This window comes from Stenella coeruleoalba (genome assembly GCF_951394435.1).
Source record: "Stenella coeruleoalba genome assembly, chromosome: 6".
NCBI lineage: Eukaryota > Metazoa > Chordata > Mammalia > Artiodactyla > Delphinidae > Stenella > Stenella coeruleoalba.
In genome coordinates this window covers 24,619,746-24,640,011 of record NC_137151.1, presented here as the reverse complement: position 1 = coordinate 24,640,011, position 20,266 = coordinate 24,619,746, and the positions used below count along the sequence as shown (strand labels likewise).

General features: G+C 43.9%; 1 long non-coding RNA gene across 38 annotated transcripts in view; it reads left to right on the top strand.

Annotated features, from left to right (window-relative positions):
* LOC307187927 overlaps positions 1-20,266 on the top strand; it is a 3,519,425-nt gene that overhangs the window by 1,251,504 nt on the left and 2,247,655 nt on the right. Inside the window, exon 6 of one of the 38 annotated variants that reach the window (XR_013828755.1) lies at positions 18,654-18,731. The exons of 36 other annotated variants lie outside the window; for them this stretch is intronic. This is a non-coding gene — a long non-coding RNA (uncharacterized lncRNA). Of the gene's footprint in view, positions 1-13,915; positions 13,994-18,653; positions 18,732-20,266 lie in introns of all 38 variants that reach the window. One more of the 38 variants, XR_013828756.1, reaches the window with a different exon arrangement.

Genomic DNA, 20,266 nt, shown 5'->3' with positions numbered 1-20,266 from the left:
GTGGTTGTTGGCAATGTACATCCCGTCCATCAGCATAACAAGGCTCCCAGTTCTCCATGGCCTGTCCTGCCTTTCTGGATTTTACATTTTTTTCAGATGGCCCTTTTGACCGGGGGGAAGTGAGACTTCATTGTAGTGCAGATTTCCTTTGCAAGCTTGCTTGGTTGGCCAAAAAGGGCGTATGCGTTTTTTCCTGAATATATTCAGGAAAAAACGCATACGCCCTTTTTGGCCAAGTGCATCATTGTGGACGTTCTGCCTCTTTTCCTATGCTTTCAATGCAATTCCAGTCTACCTCCTGAAATCGGTTTCCTGCAATTCTTCCCCGCTTTCAAGTCCTCTTGGCAGCCTTACTTCAGTATATTTTTGGACGATAGCTGTCATTTATAACTCTGCAGGTTTGTGAATTACAGTGCCCCTGAGCTCCTTTCTTCAACTCGCTTTCTTGTGACCTGGCCGCAACACCGCAGGATGGCTTCAGGCCCTAATCTGGTTCCGGCCCGGCATGCTGAGCCTTTGGTTAATTCCTCTTCCTGGTGGGAAATGAGAGTTAAATTTGCCCGTCCAGACACCTCCAGCTAGCCTCTCATTGGTTCTCGCTATTCCTGTTCATCTTCCGCAGAAATTGCAAACTGGGCCAAACAGGAGGTTAAAGCACTGACTCTCCAAGTGGGGAGAGTGTTAGTAAAGCGTCTGGAATGTTGCACCCGAGTACCAGGGGAGGAAAACTGAGACATATTTGAACACGTCTCCCATTCACATGGTTGATCATACTTGGGTTCCACATGCATGTTTTAGCTGAAGGAAGAATACCTTAAACCTGGAGAGTTGAGACCCGTGTAATGGGTACCATGCAATATGACTTCAAAGGGTCTTCATTTGCTCACCGAACCTCTCCAATCCTATCGCTGCTGCGTTTATGCCCCTGTACACATGCTTGATTCTCTTTTGGAGACATAGCAATCCATAGGTTTTACGATACTTACTAGTCAGGTACATTCTTAGGCGTTTAATATGCGGTGTTGAGTCCATTTCATTGAGCAAGGAGTAGCTCTTGTCTATTCCATATTTGACTTAAGGAACTTTATCTGTGCTCATTTCAATCTCTGGTTTTATGCAGCACCCCAACTCACCTTTCCCCTTAAGCAAGCATAAGTTGGTTTTCTAAATTTGAGACCCTGTTCTGTTCTGTAATTCAGTTCCTGTGTAGCCAAGTTTACATTCCGTGTATTACTGATATCTTATGATGTTTCTTTGTCTGTGTGACTTATTTCAGTTAGAATCATCATACCTGAATCCACTCATTGTGATGCTAAGGGCCTGATGACATAGATTTCATTGCTGAGGTATATTGCTTTGTAAGTAAATACCACAACTTCTTTATCCATTTTTCACTTTCTGCGATGTTGAACTTGTACTGTAAACGAGTTTCTTGTAAACAGAGGCGTCCCAAACTTTGGGGTGGCTGTGTCTTTTTGATTTTAATTTCCCTAAGCTATAGGACCATAAGTGGCAGTGCCCTAGGCTCTGTTGCTTTGTTTTTTAGATGTTTCAGGAAACACCATACACTTCTCCCGAGTGTCTGTTGGCAACTTACATCCCGCCCATCAGCATAACAAGGCTCCCAGTTCTCCATGGCCTGTCCTGCCTTTCTGGATTTTACACTTTTTTCAGATGGCCCTTTTGACCGGGGGGAAGTGAGACTTCATTGTAGTGCAGATTTCCTTTGCAAGCTTGCTTGGTTGGCCAAAAAGGGCGTATGCGTTTTTTCCTGAATATATTCAGGAAAAAACGCATACGCCCTTTTTGGCCAAGTGCATCATTGTGGACGTTCTGCCTCTTTTCCTATGCTTTCAATGCAATTCCAGTCTACCTCCTGAAATCGGATTCCTGCAATTCTGCCCTGCTTTCAAGTCCTCTTGGCAGCCTTACTTCAGTCTATTTTTGGACGATAGCTGTCATTTATAACTCTGCAGGTTTGTGAATTACAGTGCCCCTGAGCTCCTTTCTTCAACTCGCTTTCTTGTGACCTGGCCGCAACACCGCAGGATGGCTTCAGGCCCTAATCTGGTTCCGGCCCGGCATGCTGAGCCTTTGGTTAATTCCTCTTCCTGGTGGGAAATGAGAGTTAAATTTGCCCGTCCAGACACCTCCAGCTAGCCTCTCATTGGTTCTCGCTATTCCTGTTCATCTTCCGCAGAAATTGCAAACTGGGCCAAACAGGAGGTTAAAGGGACTGACTCTCCAAGTGGGGAGAGTGTTAGTAAAGCGTCTGGAATGTTGTACCCGAGTACCAGGGGAGGAAAACTGAGACATATTTGAACACGTCTCCCGATCACATGGTTGATCATACTCTAGGTTCCACATGCATGTTTTAGCTGAAGGAAGAATACCTTAAACCTGGGTAGTTGAAACCCGTGGAATGGGTACCATGCAATATGAATTCAAAGGGTCTTCATTTGCTCACCGAACCTCTCCAATCCTATCACTGCTGCGTTTATGCCCCTGTACACATGCTTGATTCTCTTTCGGAGACATAGCAATCCATAGGTTTTAAGATACTTACAAGTCAGGTACATTCTTAGGCGTTTAATATGCGGTGTTGAGTCCATTTCGTTGAGCAAGGAGTAGCTCTTGTCTATTCCATATTTGGCTTAAGGAACTTTATCTGTGCCTATTTCAATCTCTGGTTTTATGAAGCACCCCAACTCACCTTTACCCTTAAGCAAGCATAAGTTGGTTTTCTAAATTTGAGACCCTGTTCTGTTCTGTAATTCAGTTCCTGTGTAGCCAAGTTTACATTCCGTGTATTACTGATATCTTATGATGTTTCTTTTTCTGTGTGACTTATTTCAGTTAGAATCATCATACCTGAATCCACTCATTGTGCTGCTACGGGCCTGATGACATAGATTTCATTGCTGAGTGATATTGCTTTGTAAGTGAATACCACAACTTCTTTATCCATTTTTCACTTTCTGCGATGTTGAACTTGTACTGTAAACAAGGTTCTTGTAAACAGAGCCGTTCCAAACTTTGGGGTGGCTGTGTCTTTTTGATTTTAATTTCCCTAAGCTATAGGACCATAAGTGGAAGTGCCCTAGGCTCTGTTGCTTTGTTTTTTAGATGTTTCAGGAAACACCATACACTTCTCCCGAGTGGTTGTTGGCAATTTACATCCCGCCCATCAGCATAACAAGGCTCCCAGTTCTCCATGGCCTGTCCTGCCTTTCTGGATTTTACACTTTTTTCAGATGGCCCTTTTAACCAGGGGGAATTGAGACTTCATTGTAGTGCAGATTTCCTTTGCAAGCTTGCTTGGTTGGCCAAAAAGGGCGTATGCGTTTTTTCCTGAATATATTCAGGAAAAAACGCATACGCCCTTTATGGCCAAGTGCATCATTGTGGACGTTCTGCCTCTTTTCCTATGTTTTCAATGCAATTCCAGTCTACCTCCTGAAATCGGTTTCCCGCAATTCTGCCCCGCTTTCAAGTCCTCTTGGCAGCCTTACTTCAGTCTATTTTTGGACGATAGCTGTCATTTATAACTCTGCAGGTTTGTGAATTACAGTGCCCCTGAGCTCCTTTCTTCAACTTGCTTTCTTGTGACCTGGCCGCAACACCGCAGGATGGCTTCAGGCCCTAATCTGGTTCCGGCACGGCACGCTGAGCCTTTGGTTATTTCCTCTTCCTGGTGGGAAATGAGAGTTAAATTTGCCCGTCCAGACACCTCCAGCTAGTCTCTCATTGGTTCTCGCTATTCCTGTTCATCTTCCGCAGAAATTGCAAACTGGGCCAAACAGGAGGTTAAAGGCGCTGACTCTCCAAGTGGGGAGAGTGTTAGTAAAGCGTCTGGAATGTTGCACCCGAGTACCAGGGGAGGAAAACTGAGACATATTTGAACACGTCTCCCGTTCACATGGTTGATCATTCTTGGGTTCCACATGCATGTTTTAGCTGAAGGAAGAATACCTTAAACCTGGAGAGTTAAGACCCGTGTAATGGGTACCATGCAATATGACTTCAAAGGGTCTTCATTTGCTCACCGAACCTCTACAATCCTATCACTGCTGCGTTTATGCCCCTGTACACATGCTTGATTCTCTTTCGGAGACATAGCAATCCATAGGTTTTAAGATACTTACTAGTCAGGTACATTCTTAGGCGTTTAATATGCGGTGTTGTGTCCATTTCGTTGAGCAAGGAGTAGCTCTTGTCTATTCCATATTTGACTTAAGGAACTTTATCTGTGCTCATTTCAATCTCTGGTTTTATGCAGCACCCCAACTCACCTTTACCCTTAAGCAAGCATAAGTTGGTTTTCTAAATTTGAGACCCTGTTCTGTTCTGTAATTCAGTTCCTGTGTAGCCAAGTTTACATTCCGTGTATTACTGATATCTTATGATGTTTCTTTTTCTGTGTGACTTATTTCAGTTAGAATCATCATACCTGAATCCACTCATTGTGATGCTAAGGGCCTGATGATACAGATTTCATTGCTGAGTGATATTGCTTTGTAAGTAAATACCACAACTTCTTTATCCATTTTTCACTATCTGCGATGTTGAACTTGTACTATAAACGAGGTTCTTGTAAACAGAGGCGTCCCAAACTTTGGGGTGGCTGTGTCTTTTTGATTTTAATTTCCCTAAGCTATAGGAACATAAGTGGAAGTGCCCTAGGCTCTGTTGCTTTGTTTTTTAGATGTTTCAGGAAACACCATACACTTCTCCCGAGTGTCTGTTGGCAATTTACATCCCGCCCATCAGCATAACAAGGCTCCCAGTTCTCCATGGCCTGTCCTGCCTTTCTGGATTTTACACTTTTTTAAGATGGCCCTTTTGACTGGGGGGAAGTGAGACTTCATTGTAGTGCAGATTTCCTTTGCAAGCTTGCTTGGTTGGCCAAAAAGGGCGTATGCGTTTTTTCCTGAATATATTCAGGAAAAAACGCATACGCCCTTCTTGGCCAAGTGCATCATTGTGGACGTTCTGCCTCTTTTACTATGCTTTCAATGCAATTCCAGTCTACCTCCTGAAATCGGTTTCCTGCAATTCTGCCCTGCTTTCAAGTCCTCTTGGCAGCCTTACTTCAGTCTATTTTTGGACGATAGCTGTCATTTATAACTCTGCAGGTTTGTGAATTACAGTGCCCCTGAGCTCCTTTCTTCAACTCGCTTTCTTGTGACCTGGCCGCAACACCGCAGGATGGCTTCAGGCCCTAATCTGGTTCCGGCCCGGCATGCTGAGCCTTTGGTTAATTCCTCTCCCTGGTGGGAAATGAGAGTTAAATTTGCCCGTCCAGACACCTCCAGCTAGCCTCTCATTGGTTCTCGCTATTCCTGTTCATCTTCCGCAGAAATTGCAAACTGGGCCAAACAGGAGGTTAAAGGGACTGACTCTCCAAGTGGGGAGAGTGTTAGTAAAGTGTCTGGAATGTTGTACCCGAGTACCAGGGGAGGAAAACTGAGACATATTTGAACACGTCTCCCGATCACATGGTTGATCATACTCTAGGTTCCACATGCATGTTTTAGCTGAAGGAAGAATACCTTAAACCTGGGTAGTTGAAACCCGTGGAATGGGTACCATGCAATATGACTTCAAAGGGTCTTCATTTGCTCACCGAACCTCTCCAATCCTATCACTGCTGCGTTTATGCCCGTGTACGCATGCTTGATTCTCTTTCGGAGACATAGCAATCTATAGGTTTTAAGATACTTACTAGTCAGGTACATTCTTAGGCGTTTAATATGCGGTGTTGAGTCCATTTCATTGAGCAAGGAGTAGCTCTTCTCTATTCCATATTTGGCCTAAGGAACTTTATCTGTGCTCATTTCAATCTCTGGTTTTATGCAGCACCCCAACTCACCTTTACCCTTAAGCAAGCATAAGTAGGTTTTCTAAATTTGAGACCCTGTTCTGTTCTGTAATTCAGTTCCTGTGTAGCCAAGTTTACATTCCGTGTATTACTGATATCTTATGATGTTTCTTTTTCTGTGTGACTTATTTCAGTTAGAATCATCATACCTGAATCCACTCATTGTGCTGCTAAGGGCCTGCTGACACAGATTTCATTGCTGAGTGATATTGCTTTGTAAGTAAATACCACAACTTCTTTATCCATTTTTCACTTTCTGCGATGTTGAACTTGTACTGTAAACGAGGTTCTTGTAAACAGAGCCGTTCCAAACTTTGGGGTGGCTGTGTCTTTTTGATTTTAATTTCCCTAAGCTATAGGACCATAAGTGGAAGTGCCCTAGGTTCTGTTGCTTTGTTTTTTAGATGTTTCAGGAATCACCATACACTTCTCCCGAGTGTCTGTTGGCAATTTACATCCCGCCCATCAGCATAACAAGGCTCCCAGTTCTCCATGGCCTGTCCTGCCTTTCTGGATTTTACACTTTTTTCAGATGGCCCTTTTGACCGGGGGGAAGTGAGACTTCATTGTAGTGCAGATTTCCTTTGCAAGCTTGCTTGGTTGGCCAAAAAGGGCGTATGCGTTTTTTCCTGAATATATTCAGGAAAAAACGCATACGCCCTTTTTGGCCAAGTGCATCATTGTGGACGTTCTGCCTCTTTTCCTATGCTTTCAATGCAATTCCAGTCTACCTCCTGAAATCGGTTTCCTGCAATTCTGCCCCGCTTTCCAGTCCTCTTGGCACCCTTACTTCAGTCTATTTTTGGACGATAGCTGTCATTTATAACTCTGCAGGTTTGTGAATTACAGTGACCCTGAGCTCCTTTCTTCAACTCGCTTTCTTGTGACCTGGCCGCAACACCGCAGGATGGCTTCAGGCCCTAATCTGGTTCCGGCCCGGCATGCTGAGCCTTTGGTTAATTCCTCTTCCTGGTGGGAAATGAGAGTTAAATTTGCCCGTCCAGACACCTCCAGCTAGCCTCTCATTGGTTCTCGCTATTCCTGTTCATCTTCCGCAGAAATTGCAAACTGTGCCAAACAGGAGGTTAAAGGGACTGACTCTCCAAGTGGGGAGAGTGTTAGTAAAGCGTCTGGAATGTTGTACCCGAGTACCAGGGGAGGAAAACTGAGACATATTTGAACACGTCTCCCGATCACATGGTTGATCATACTCTAGGTTCCACATGCATGTTTTAGCTGAAGGAAGAATACCTTAAACCTGGGTAGTTGAAACCCGTGGAATGGGTACCATGCAATATGACTTCAAAGGGTCTTCATTTGCTCACCGAACCTCTCCAATCCTATCACTGCTGCGTTTATGCCCCTGTACGCATGCTTGATTCTCTTTCGGAGACATAGCAATCTATAGGTTTTAAGATACTTACTAGTCAGGTACATTCTTAGGCGTTTAATATGCGGTGTTGAGTCCATTTCGTTGAGCAAGGAGTAGCTCTTGTCTATTCCATATTTGGCCTAAGGAACTTTATCTGTGCTCATTTCAATCTCTGGTTTTATGCAGCACCCCAACTCACCTTTACCCTTAAGCAAGCATAAGTAGGTTTTCTAAATTTGAGACCCTGTTCTGTTCTGTAATTCAGTTCCTGTGTAGCCAAGTTTACATTCCGTGTATTACTGATATCTTATGATGTTTCTTTTTCTGTGTGACTTATTTCAGTTAGAATCATCATACCTGAATCCACTCATTGTGCTGCTAAGGGCCTGATGACACAGATTTCATTGCTGAGTGATATTGCTTTGTAAATAAATACCACAACTTCTTTATCCATTTTTCACTTTCTGCGATGTTGAACTTGTACTGTAAACGAGGTTCTTGTAAACAGAGCCGTTCCAAACTTTGGGGTGGCTGTGTCTTTTTGATTTTAATTTCCCTAAGCTATAGGACCATAAGTGGAAGTGCCCTAGGTTCTGTTGCTTTGTTTTTTAGATGTTTCAGGAATCACCATACACTTCTCCCGAGTGTCTGTTGGCAATTTACATCCCGCCCATCAGCATAACAAGGCTCCCAGTTCTCCATGGCCTGTCCTGCCTTTCTGGATTTTACACTTTTTTCAGATGGCCCTTTTGACCGGGGGGAAGTGAGACTTCATTGTAGTGCAGATTTCCTTTGCAAGCTTGCTTGGTTGGCCAAAAAGGGCGTATGCGTTTTTTCCTGAATATATTCAGGAAAAAACGCATACGCCCTTTTTGGCCAAGTGCATCATTGTGGACGTTCTGCCTCTTTTCCTATGCTTTCAATGCAATTCCAGTCTACCTCCTGAAATCGGTTTCCTGCAATTCTGCCCCGCTTTCCAGTCCTCTTGGCAGCCTTACTTCAGTATATTTTTGGACCATAGCTGTCATTTATAACTCTGCAGGTTTGTGAATTACAGTGCCCCTGAGCTCCTTTCTTCAACTCGCTTTCTTTTGAGCTGGCCGCAACACCGCAGGATGGCTTCAGGCCCTAATCTGGTTCCGGTACGGCATGCTGAGCTTTTGGTTATTTCCTCTTCCTGGTGGGAAATGAGAGTTAAATTTGCCCGTCCAGACACCTCCAGCTAGCCTCTCATTGGTTCTCGCTATTCCTTTTCATCTTCCGCAGAAATTGCAAACTGGGCCAAACAGGAGGTTAAAGCACTGACTCTCCAAGTGGGGAGAGTGTTAGTAAAGCGTCTGGAATGTTGCACCCGAGTACCAGGGGAGGAAAACTGAGACATATTTGAACACGTCTCCCGTTCACATGGTTGATCATACTTGGGTTCCACATGCATGTTTTAGCTGAAGGAAGAATACCTTAAACCTGGAGAGTTGAGACCCGTGTAATGGGTACCATGCAATATGACTTCAAAGGGTCTTCATTTGCTCACCGAACCTCTCCAATCCTATCACTGCTGCGTTTATGCCCCTGTACATATGCTTGATTCTCTTTTGGAGACATAGCAATCCATAGGTTTTACGATACTTACTAGTCAGGTACATTCTTAGGCGTTTAATATGCGGTGTTGAGTCCATTTCGTTGAGCAAGGAGTAGCTCTTGTCTATTCCATATTTGACTTAAGGAAATTTATCTGTGCTCATTTCAATCTCTGGTTTTATGCAGCACCCCAACTCACCTTTCCCCTTAAGCAAGCATAAGTTGGTTTTCTAAATTTGAGACCCTGTTCTGTTCTGTAATTCAGTTCCTGTGTAGCCAAGTTTACATTCCGTGTATTACTGATATCTTATGATGTTTCTTTTTCTGTGTGACTTATTTCAGTTAGAATCATCATACCTGAATCCACTCATTGTGCTGCTACGGGCCTGATGACATAGATTTCATTGCTGAGTGATATTGCTTTGTAAGTGAATACCACAACTTCTTTATCCATTTTTCACTTTCTGCGATGTTGAACTTGTACTGTAAACGAGGTTCTTGTAAACAGAGCCGTTCCAAACTTTGGGGTGGCTGTGTCTTTTTGATTTTAATTTCCCTAAGCTATAGGACCATAAGTGGAAGTGCCCTAGGCTCTGTTGCTTTGTTTTTTAGATGTTTCAGGAAACACCATACACTTCTCCCGAGTGGTTGTTGGCAATTTACATCCCGCCCATCAGCATAACAAGGCTCCCAGTTCTCCATGGCCTGTCCTGCCTTTCTGGATTTTACACTTTTTTCAGATGGCCCTTTTGACCGGGGGGAAGTGAGACTTCATTGTAGTGCAGATTTCCTTTGCAAGCTTGCTTGGTTGGCCAAAAAGGGCGTATGCGTTTTTTCCTGAATATATTCAGGAAAAAACGCATACACCCTTTTTGGCCAAGTGCATCATTGTGGACGTTCTGCCTCTTTTCCTATGCTTTCAATGCAATTCCAGTCTACCTCCTGAAATCGGTTTCCCGCAATTCTGCCCCGCTTTCCAGTCCTCTTGGCAGCCTTACTTCAGTCTATTTTTGGACGATAGCTGTCATTTATAACTCTGCAGGTTTGTGAATTACAGTGCCCCTGAGCTCCTTTCTTCAACTCGCTTTCTTGTGACCTGGCCGCAACACCGCAGGATGGCTTCAGGCCCTAATCTGGTTCCGGCCCGGCATGCTGAGCCTTTGGTTAATTCCTCTTCCTGGTGGGAAATGAGAGTTAAATTTGCCCGTCCAGACACCTCCAGCTAGCCTCTCATTGGTTCTCGCTATTCCTGTTCATCTTCCGCAGAAATTGCAAACTGTGCCAAACAGGAGGTTAAAGGGACTGACTCTCCAAGTGGGGAGAGTGTTAGTAAAGCGTCTGGAATGTTGCACCCGAGTACCAGGGGAGGAAAACTGAGACATATTTGAACACGTCTCCCGATCACATGGTTGATCATACTCTAGGTTCCACATGCATGTTTTAGCTGAAGGAAGAATACCTTAAACCTGGGTAGTTGAAACCCGTGGAATGGGTACCATGCAATATGACTTCAAAGGGTCTTCATTTGCTCACCGAACCTCTCCAATCCTATCACTGCTGCGTTTAGGCCCCTGTACACATGCTTGATTCTCTTTTGGAGAAATAGCAATCCATAGGTTTTACGATAATTACTAGTCAGGTACATTCTTAGGCGTTTAATATGCGGTGTTGAGTCCATTTCATTGAGCAAGGAGTAGCTCTTGTCTATTCCATATTTGACTTAAGGAACTTTATCTGTGCTCATTTCAATCTCTGGTTTTATGCAGCACCCCAACTCACCTTTACCCTTAAGCAAGCATAAGTAGGTTTTCTAAATTTGAGACCCTGTTCTGTTCTGTAATTCAGTTCCTGTGTAGCCAAGTTTACATTCCGTGTATTACTGATATCTTATGATGTTTCTTTTTCTGTGTGACTTATTTCAGTTAGAATCATCATACCTGAATCCACTCATTGTGCTGCTAAGGGCCTGATGACACAGATTTCATTGCTGAGTGATATTGCTTTGTAAATAAATACCACAACTTCTTTATCCATTTTTCACTTTCTGCGATGTTGAACTTGTACTGTAAACGAGGTTCTTGTAAACAGAGCCGTTCCAAACTTTGGGGTGGCTGTGTCTTTTTGATTTTAATTTCCCTAAGCTATAGGACCATAAGTGGAAGTGCCCTAGGTTCTGTTGCTTTGTTTTTTAGATGTTTCAGGAATCACCATACACTTCTCCCGAGTGTCTGTTGGCAATTTACATCCCGCCCATCAGCATAACAAGGCTCCCAGTTCTCCATGGCCTGTCCTGCCTTTCTGGATTTTACACTTTTTTCAGATGGCCCTTTTGACCGGGGGGAAGTGAGACTTCATTGTAGTGCAGATTTCCTTTGCAAGCTTGCTTGGTTGGCCAAAAAGGGCGTATGCGTTTTTTCCTGAATATATTCAGGAAAAAACGCATACGCCCTTTTTGGCCAAGTGCATCATTGTGGACGTTCTGCCTCTTTTCCTATGCTTTCAATGCAATTCCAGTCTACCTCCTGAAATCGGTTTCCTGCAATTCTGCCCCGCTTTCCAGTCCTCTTGGCAGCCTTACTTCAGTATATTTTTGGACCATAGCTGTCATTTATAACTCTGCAGGTTTGTGAATTACAGTGCCCCTGAGCTCCTTTCTTCAACTCGCTTTCTTTTGAGCTGGCCGCAACACCGCAGGATGGCTTCAGGCCCTAATCTGGTTCCGGTACGGCATGCTGAGCTTTTGGTTATTTCCTCTTCCTGGTGGGAAATGAGAGTTAAATTTGCCCGTCCAGACACCTCCAGCTAGCCTCTCATTGGTTCTCGCTATTCCTTTTCATCTTCCGCAGAAATTGCAAACTGGGCCAAACAGGAGGTTAAAGCACTGACTCTCCAAGTGGGGAGAGTGTTAGTAAAGCGTCTGGAATGTTGCACCCGAGTACCAGGGGAGGAAAACTGAGACATATTTGAACACGTCTCCCGTTCACATGGTTGATCATACTTGGGTTCCACATGCATGTTTTAGCTGAAGGAAGAATACCTTAAACCTGGAGAGTTGAGACCCGTGTAATGGGTACCATGCAATATGACTTCAAAGGGTCTTCATTTGCTCACCGAACCTCTCCAATCCTATCACTGCTGCGTTTATGCCCCTGTACATATGCTTGATTCTCTTTTGGAGACATAGCAATCCATAGGTTTTACGATACTTACTAGTCAGGTACATTCTTAGGCGTTTAATATGCGGTGTTGAGTCCATTTCGTTGAGCAAGGAGTAGCTCTTGTCTATTCCATATTTGACTTAAGGAAATTTATCTGTGCTCATTTCAATCTCTGGTTTTATGCAGCACCCCAACTCACCTTTCCCCTTAAGCAAGCATAAGTTGGTTTTCTAAATTTGAGACCCTGTTCTGTTCTGTAATTCAGTTCCTGTGTAGCCAAGTTTACATTCCGTGTATTACTGATATCTTATGATGTTTCTTTTTCTGTGTGACTTATTTCAGTTAGAATCATCATACCTGAATCCACTCATTGTGCTGCTACGGGCCTGATGACATAGATTTCATTGCTGAGTGATATTGCTTTGTAAGTGAATACCACAACTTCTTTATCCATTTTTCACTTTCTGCGATGTTGAACTTGTACTGTAAACGAGGTTCTTGTAAACAGAGCCGTTCCAAACTTTGGGGTGGCTGTGTCTTTTTGATTTTAATTTCCCTAAGCTATAGGACCATAAGTGGAAGTGCCCTAGGCTCTGTTGCTTTGTTTTTTAGATGTTTCAGGAAACACCATACACTTCTCCCGAGTGGTTGTTGGCAATTTACATCCCGCCCATCAGCATAACAAGGCTCCCAGTTCTCCATGGCCTGTCCTGCCTTTCTGGATTTTACACTTTTTTCAGATGGCCCTTTTGACCGGGGGGAAGTGAGACTTCATTGTAGTGCAGATTTCCTTTGCAAGCTTGCTTGGTTGGCCAAAAAGGGCGTATGCGTTTTTTCCTGAATATATTCAGGAAAAAACGCATACGCCCTTTTTGGCCAAGTGCATCATTGTGGACGTTCTGCCTCTTTTCCTATGCTTTCAATGCAATTCCAGTCTACCTCCTGAAATCGGTTTCCCGCAATTCTGCCCCGCTTTCAAGTCCTCTTGGCAGCCTTACTTCAGTCTATTTTTGGACGATAGCTGTCATTTATAACTCTGCAGGTTTGTGAATTACAGTGCCCCTGAGCTCCTTTCTTCAACTCGCTTTCTTGTGACCTGGCCGCAACACCGCAGGATGGCTTCAGGCCCTAATCTGGTTCCGGCCCGGCATGCTGAGCCTTTGGTTAATTCCTCTTCCTGGTGGGAAATGAGAGTTAAATTTGCCCGTCCAGACACCTCCAGCTAGCCTCTCATTGGTTCTCGCTATTCCTGTTCATCTTCCGCAGAAATTGCAAACTGTGCCAAACAGGAGGTTAAAGGGACTGACTCTCCAAGTGGGGAGAGTGTTAGTAAAGCGTCTGGAATGTTGCACCCGAGTACCAGGGGAGGAAAACTGAGACATATTTGAACACGTCTCCCGATCACATGGTTGATCATACTCTAGGTTCCACATGCATGTTTTAGCTGAAGGAAGAATACCTTAAACCTGGGTAGTTGAAACCCGTGGAATGGGTACCATGCAATATGACTTCAAAGGGTCTTCATTTGCTCACCGAACCTCTCCAATCCTATCACTGCTGCGTTTAGGCCCCTGTACACATGCTTGATTCTCTTTTGGAGAAATAGCAATCCATAGGTTTTACGATAATTACTAGTCAGGTACATTCTTAGGCGTTTAATATGCGGTGTTGAGTCCATTTCATTGAGCAAGGAGTAGCTCTTGTCTATTCCATATTTGACTTAAGGAACTTTATCTGTGCTCATTTCAATCTCTGGTTTTATGCAGCACCCCAACTCACCTTTACCCTTAAGCAAGCATAAGTTGGTTTTCTAAATTTGAGACCCTGTTCTGTTCTGTAATTCAGTTCCTGTGTAGCCAAGTTTACATTCCGTGTATTAGTGATATCTTATGATGTTTCTTTTTCTGTGTGACTTATTTCAGTTAGAATCATCATACCTGAATCCACTCATTGTGCTGCTAAGGGCCTGATGACATAGATTTCATTGCTGAGTGATATAGCTTTGTAAGTAAATACCACAACTTCTTTATCCATTTTTCACTTTCTGCGATGTTGAACTTGTACTGTAAACGAGGTTCTTGTAAACAGAGCCGTTCCAAACTTTGGGGTGGCTGTGTCTTTTTGATTTTAATTTCCCTAAGCTATAGGACCATAAGTGGAAGTGCCCTAGGCTCTGTTGCTTTGTTTTTTAGATGTTTCAGGAAACACCATACACTTCTCCCGAGTGTCTGTTGGCAATTTACATCCCGCCCATCAGCATAACAAGGCTCCCAGTTCTCCATGGCCTGTCCTGCCTTTCTGGATTTTACACTTTTTTCAGATGGCCCTTTTGACCGGGGGGAAGTGAGACTTCATTGTAGTGCAGATTTCCTTTGCAAGCTTGCTTGGTTGGCCAAAAAGGGCGTATGCATTTTTTCCTGAATATATTCAGGAAAAAACGCATACGCCCTTCTTGGCCAAGTGCATCATTGTGGACGTTCTGCCTCTTTTCCTATGCTTTCAATGCAATTCCAGTCTACCTCCTGAAATCGGTTTCCTGCAATTCTGCCCTGCTTTCAAGTCCTCTTGGCAGCCTTACTTCAGTCTATTTTTGGACGATAGCTGTCATTTATAACTCTGCAGGTTTGTGAATTACAGTGCCCCTGAGCTCCTTTCTTCAACTCGCTTTCTTGTGACCTGGCCGCAACACCGCAGGATGGCTTCAGGCCCTAATCTGGTTCCGGCCCGGCATGCTGAGCCTTTGGTTAATTCCTCTTCCTGGTGGGAAATGAGAGTTAAATTTGCCCGTCCAGACACCTCCAGCTAGCCTCTCATTGGTTCTCGCTATTCCTGTTCATCTTCCGCAGAAATTGCAAACTGTGCCAAACAGGAGGTTAAAGGGACTGACTCTCCAAGTGGGGAGAGTGTTAGTAAAGCGTCTGGAATGTTGTACCCGAGTACCAGGGGAGGAAAACTGAGACATATTTGAACACGTCTCCCGATCACATGGTTGATCATACTCTAGGTTCCACATGCATGTTTTAGCTGAAGGAAGAATACCTTAAACCTGGGTAGTTGAAACCCGTGGAATGGGTACCATGCAATATGAATTCAAAGGGTCTTCATTTGCTCACCGAACCTCTCCAATCCTATCACTGCTGCGTTTATGCCCCTGTACACATGCTTGATTCTCTTTCGGAGACATAGCAATCCATAGGTTTTAAGATACTTACAAGTCAGGTACATTCTTAGGCGTTTAATATGCGGTGTTGAGTCCATTTCGTTGAGCAAGGAGTAGCTCTTGTCTATTCCATATTTGGCTTAAGGAACTTTATCTGTGCCTATTTCAATCTCTGCTTTTATGCAGCACCCCAACTCACCTTTACCCTTAAGCAAGCATAAGTTGGTTTTCTAAATTTGAGACCCTGTTCTGTTCTGTAATTCAGTTCCTGTGTAGCCAAGTTTCCATTCCGTGTATTACTGATATCTTATGATGTTTCTTTTTCAGTGTGACTTATTTCAGTTAGAATCATCATACCTGAATCCACTCATTGTGCTGCTACGGGCCTGATGACATAGATTTCATTGCTGAGTGATATTGCTTTGTAAGTGAATACCACAACTTCTTTATCCATTTTTCACTTTCTGCGATGTTGAACTTGTACTGTAAACGAGGTTCTTGTAAACAGAGCCGTTCCAAACTTTGGGGTGGCTGTGTCTTTTTGATTTTAATTTCCCTAAGCTATAGGACCATAAGTGGAAGTGCCCTAGGCTCTGTTGCTTTGTTTTTTAGATGTTTCAGGAAACACCATACACTTCTCCCGAGTGGTTGTTGGCAATTTACATCCCGCCCATCAGCATAACAAGGCTCCCAGTTCTCCATGGCCTGTCCTGCCTTTCTGGATTTTACACTTTTTTCACATGGCCCTTTTGACCGGGGGGAAGTGAGACTTCATTGTAGTGCAGATTTCCTTTGCAAGCTTGCTTGGTTGGCCAAAAAGGGCGTATGCGTTTTTTCCTGAATATATTCAGGAAAAAACGCATACGCCCTTTTTGACCAAATGCATCATTGTGGACGTTCTGCCTCTTTTCCTATGCTTTCAATGCAATTTCAGTCTACCTCCTGAAATCGGTTTCCTGCAATTCTGCCCCGCTTTCAAGTCCTCTTGGCAGCCTTACTTCAGTCTATTTTTGGACGATAGCTGTAATTTATAACTCTGCAGGTTTGTGAATTACAGTGCCCCTGAGCTCCTTTCTTCAACTCGCTTTCTTGTGACCTGGCCGCAACACCGCAGGATGGCTTCAGGCCCTAATCTGGTTCTGGCACGGCACGCTGAGCCTTTGGTTATTTCCTCCTCCTGGTGGGAAATGAGAGTTAAATTTGCCCGTCCAGACACCTCCAGCTAGCCTCTCATTGGTTCTCGCTATTCCTGTTCATCTTCCGCAGAAATTGCAAACTGGGCCAAACAGGAGGTTAAAGGCGCTGACTCTCCAAGTGGGGAGAGTGTTAGTAAAGCGTCTGGAATATTGCACCCGAGTACCAGGGGAGGAAAACTGAGACATATTTGAACACGTCTCCCGATCACATGGTTGATCATACTCTGGGTTCCACATGCATGTTTTAGCTGAAGGAAGAATACCTAAAACCTGGGTAGTTGAAACCCGTGGAATGGGTACCATGCAATATGACTTCAAAGGGTCTTCATTTGCTCACCGAACCTCTCCAATCCTATCACTGCTGCGTTTATGCCCCTGTACGCATGCTTGATTCTCTTTCGGAGACATAGCAATCTATAGGTTTTAAGATACTTACTAGTCAGGTACATTCTTAGGCGTTTAATATGCGGTGTTGAGTCCATTTCGTTGAGCAAGGAGTAGCTCTTGTCTATTCCATATTTGGCCTAAGGAACTTTATCTGTGCTCATTTCAATCTCTGGTTTTATGCAGCACCCCAACTCACCTTTACCCTTAAGCAAGCATAAGTAGGTTTTCTAAATTTGAGACCCTGTTCTGTTCTGTAATTCAGTTCCTGTGTAGCCAAGTTTCCATTCCGTGTATTACTGATATCTTATGATGTTTCTTTTTCTGTGTGACTTATTTCAGTTAGAATCATCATACCTGAATCCACTCATTGTGCTGCTAAGGGCCTGATGACACAGATTTCATTGCTGAGTGATATTGCTTTGTAACTAAATACCACAACTTCTTTATCCATTTTTCACTTTCTGCGATGTTGAACTTGTACTGTAAACGAGGTTCTTGTAAACAGAGCCGTTCCAAACTTTGGGGTGGCTGTGTCTTTTTGATTTTAATTTCCCTAAGCTATAGGACCATAAGTGGAAGTGCCCTAGGTTCTGTTGCTTTGTTTTTTAGATGTTTCAGGAAACACCATACACTTCTCCCGAGTGTCTGTTGGCAATTTACATCCCGCCCATCAGCATAACAAGGCTCCCAGTTCTCCATGGCCTGTCCTGCCTTTCTGGATTTTACACTTTTTTCAGATGGCCCTTTTGACCGGGGGGAAGTGAGACTTCATTGTAGTGCAGATTTCCTTTGCAAGCTTGCTTGGTTGGCCAAAAAGGGCGTATGCGTTTTTTCCTGAATATATTCAGGAAAAAACGCATACGCCCTTTTTGGCCAAGTGCATCATTGTGGACGTTCTGCCTCTTTTCCTATGCTTTCAATGCAATTCCAGTCTACCTCCTGAAATCGGTTTCCTGCAATTCTGCCCCGCTTTCCAGTCCTCTTGGCAGCCTTACTTCAGTATATTTTTGGACCATAGCTGTCATTTATAACTCTGCAGGTTTGTGAATTACAGTGCCCCTGAGCTCCTTTCTTCAACTCGCTTTCTTTTGAGCTGGCCGCAACACCGCAGGATGGCTTCAGGCCCTAATCTGGTTCCGGTACGGCACGCTGAGCTTTTGGTTAATTCCTCTTCCTGGTGGGAAATGAGAGTTAAATTTGCCCGTCCAGACACCTCCAGCTAGCCTCTCATTGGTTCTCGCTATTCCTGTTCATCTTCCGCAGAAATTGCAAACTGGGCCAAACAGGAGGTTAAAGCACTGACTCTCCAAGTGGGGAGAGTGTTAGTAAAGCGTCTGGAATGTTGCACCCGAGTACCAGGGGAGGAAAACTGAGAGATATTTGAACACGTCTCCCGTTCACATGGTTGATCATACTTGGGTTCCACATGCATGTTTTAGCTGAAGGAAGAATACCTTAAACCTGGAGAGTTGAGACCCGTGTAATGGGTACCATGCAATATGACTTCAAAGGGTCTTCATTTGCTCACCGAACCTCTCCAATCCTATCACTGCTGCGTTTATGCCCCTGTACACATTCTTGATTCTCTTTTGGAGACATAGCAATCCATAGGTTTTACGATACTTACTAGTCAGGTACATTCTTAGGCGTTTAATATGCGGTGTTGAGTCCATTTCGTTGAGCAAGGAGTAGCTCTTGTCTATTCCATATTTGACTTAAGGAAATTTATCTGTGCTCATTTCAATCTCTGGTTTTATGCAGCACCCCAACTCACCTTTCCCCTTAAGCAAGCATAAGTTGGTTTTCTAAATTTGAGACCCTGTTCTGTTCTGTAATTCAGTTCCTGTGTAGCCAAGTTTCCATTCCGTGTATTACTGATATCTTATGATGTTTCTTTTTCTGTGTGACTTATTTCAGTTAGAATCATCATACCTGAATCCACTCATTGTGCTGCTACGGGCCTGATGACACAGATTTCATTGCTGAGTGATATTGCTTTGTAAGTGAATAGCACAACTTCTTTATCCATTTTTCACTTTCTGCGATGTTGAACTTGTACTGTAAACGAGGTTCTTGTAAACAGAGCCGTTCCAAACTTTGGGGTGGCTGTGTCTTTTTGATTTTAATTTCCCTAAGCTATAGGACCATAAGTGGAAGTGCCCTAGGCTCTGTTGCTTTGTTTTTTAGATGTTTCAGGAAACACCATACACTTCTCCCGAGTGGTTGTTGGCAATTTACATCCCGCCCATCAGCATAACAAGGCTCCCAGTTCTCCATGGCCTGTCCTGCCTTTCTGGATTTTACACTTTTTTCAGATGGCCCTTTTGACCGGTGGGAAGTGAGACTTCATTGTAGTGCAGATTTCCTTTGCAAGCTTGCTTGGTTGGCCAAAAAGGGCGTATGCGTTTTTTCCTGAATATATTCAGGAAAAAATGCATACACCCTTTTTGGCAAGTGCATCATTGTGGACGTTCTGCCTCTTTTCCTATGCTTTCAATGCAATTCCAGTCTACCTCCTGAAATCGGTTTCCCGCAATTCTGCCCCGCTTTCAAGTCCTCTTGGCAGCCTTACTTCAGTCTATTTTTGGACGATAGCTGTCATTTATAACTCTGCAGGTTTGTGAATTACAGTGCCCCTGAGCTCCTTTCTTCAAGTCGCTTTCTTGTGACCTGGCCGCAACACCGCAGGATGGCTTCAGGCCCTAATCTGGTTCCGGCCCGGCATGCTGAGCCTTTGGTTAATTCCTCTTCCTGGTGGGAAATGAGAGTTAAATTTGCCCATCCAGACACCTCCAGGTAGTCTCTCATTGGTTCTCGCTATTCCTGTTCATCTTCCGCAGAAATTGCAAACTGGGCCAAACAGGAGGTTAAAGGCGCTGACTCTCCAAGTGGGGAGAGTGTTAGTAAAGCGTCTGGAATGTTGCACCCGAGTACCAGGGGAGGAAAACTGAGACATATTTGAACACGTCTCCCGTTCACATGGTTGATCATTCTTGGGTTCCACATGCATGTTTTAGCTGAAGGAAGAATACCTTAAACCTGGAGAGTTAAGACCCGTGTAATGGGTACCATGCAATATGACTTCAAAGGGTCTTCATTTGCTCACCGAACCTCTCCAATCCTATCACTGCTGCGTTTATGCCCCTGTACACATGCTTGATTCTCTTTCGGAGACATAGCAATCCATAGGTTTTAAGATACTTACTAGTCAGGTACATTCTTAGGCGTTTAATATGCGGTGTTGAGTCCATTTCGTTGAGCAAGGAGTAGCTCTTGTCTATTCCATATTTGACTTAAGGAACTTTATCTGTGCTCATTTCAATCTCTGGTTTTATGCAGCACCCCAACTCACCTTTACTCTTAAGCAAGCATAAGTTGGTTTTCTAAATTTGAGACCCTGTTCTGTTCTGTAATTCAGTTCCTGTGTAGCCAAGTTTACATTCCGTGTATTACTGATATCTTATGATGTTTCTTTTTCTGTGTGACTTACTTCAGTTAGAATCATCATACCTGAATCCACTCATTGTGCTGCTA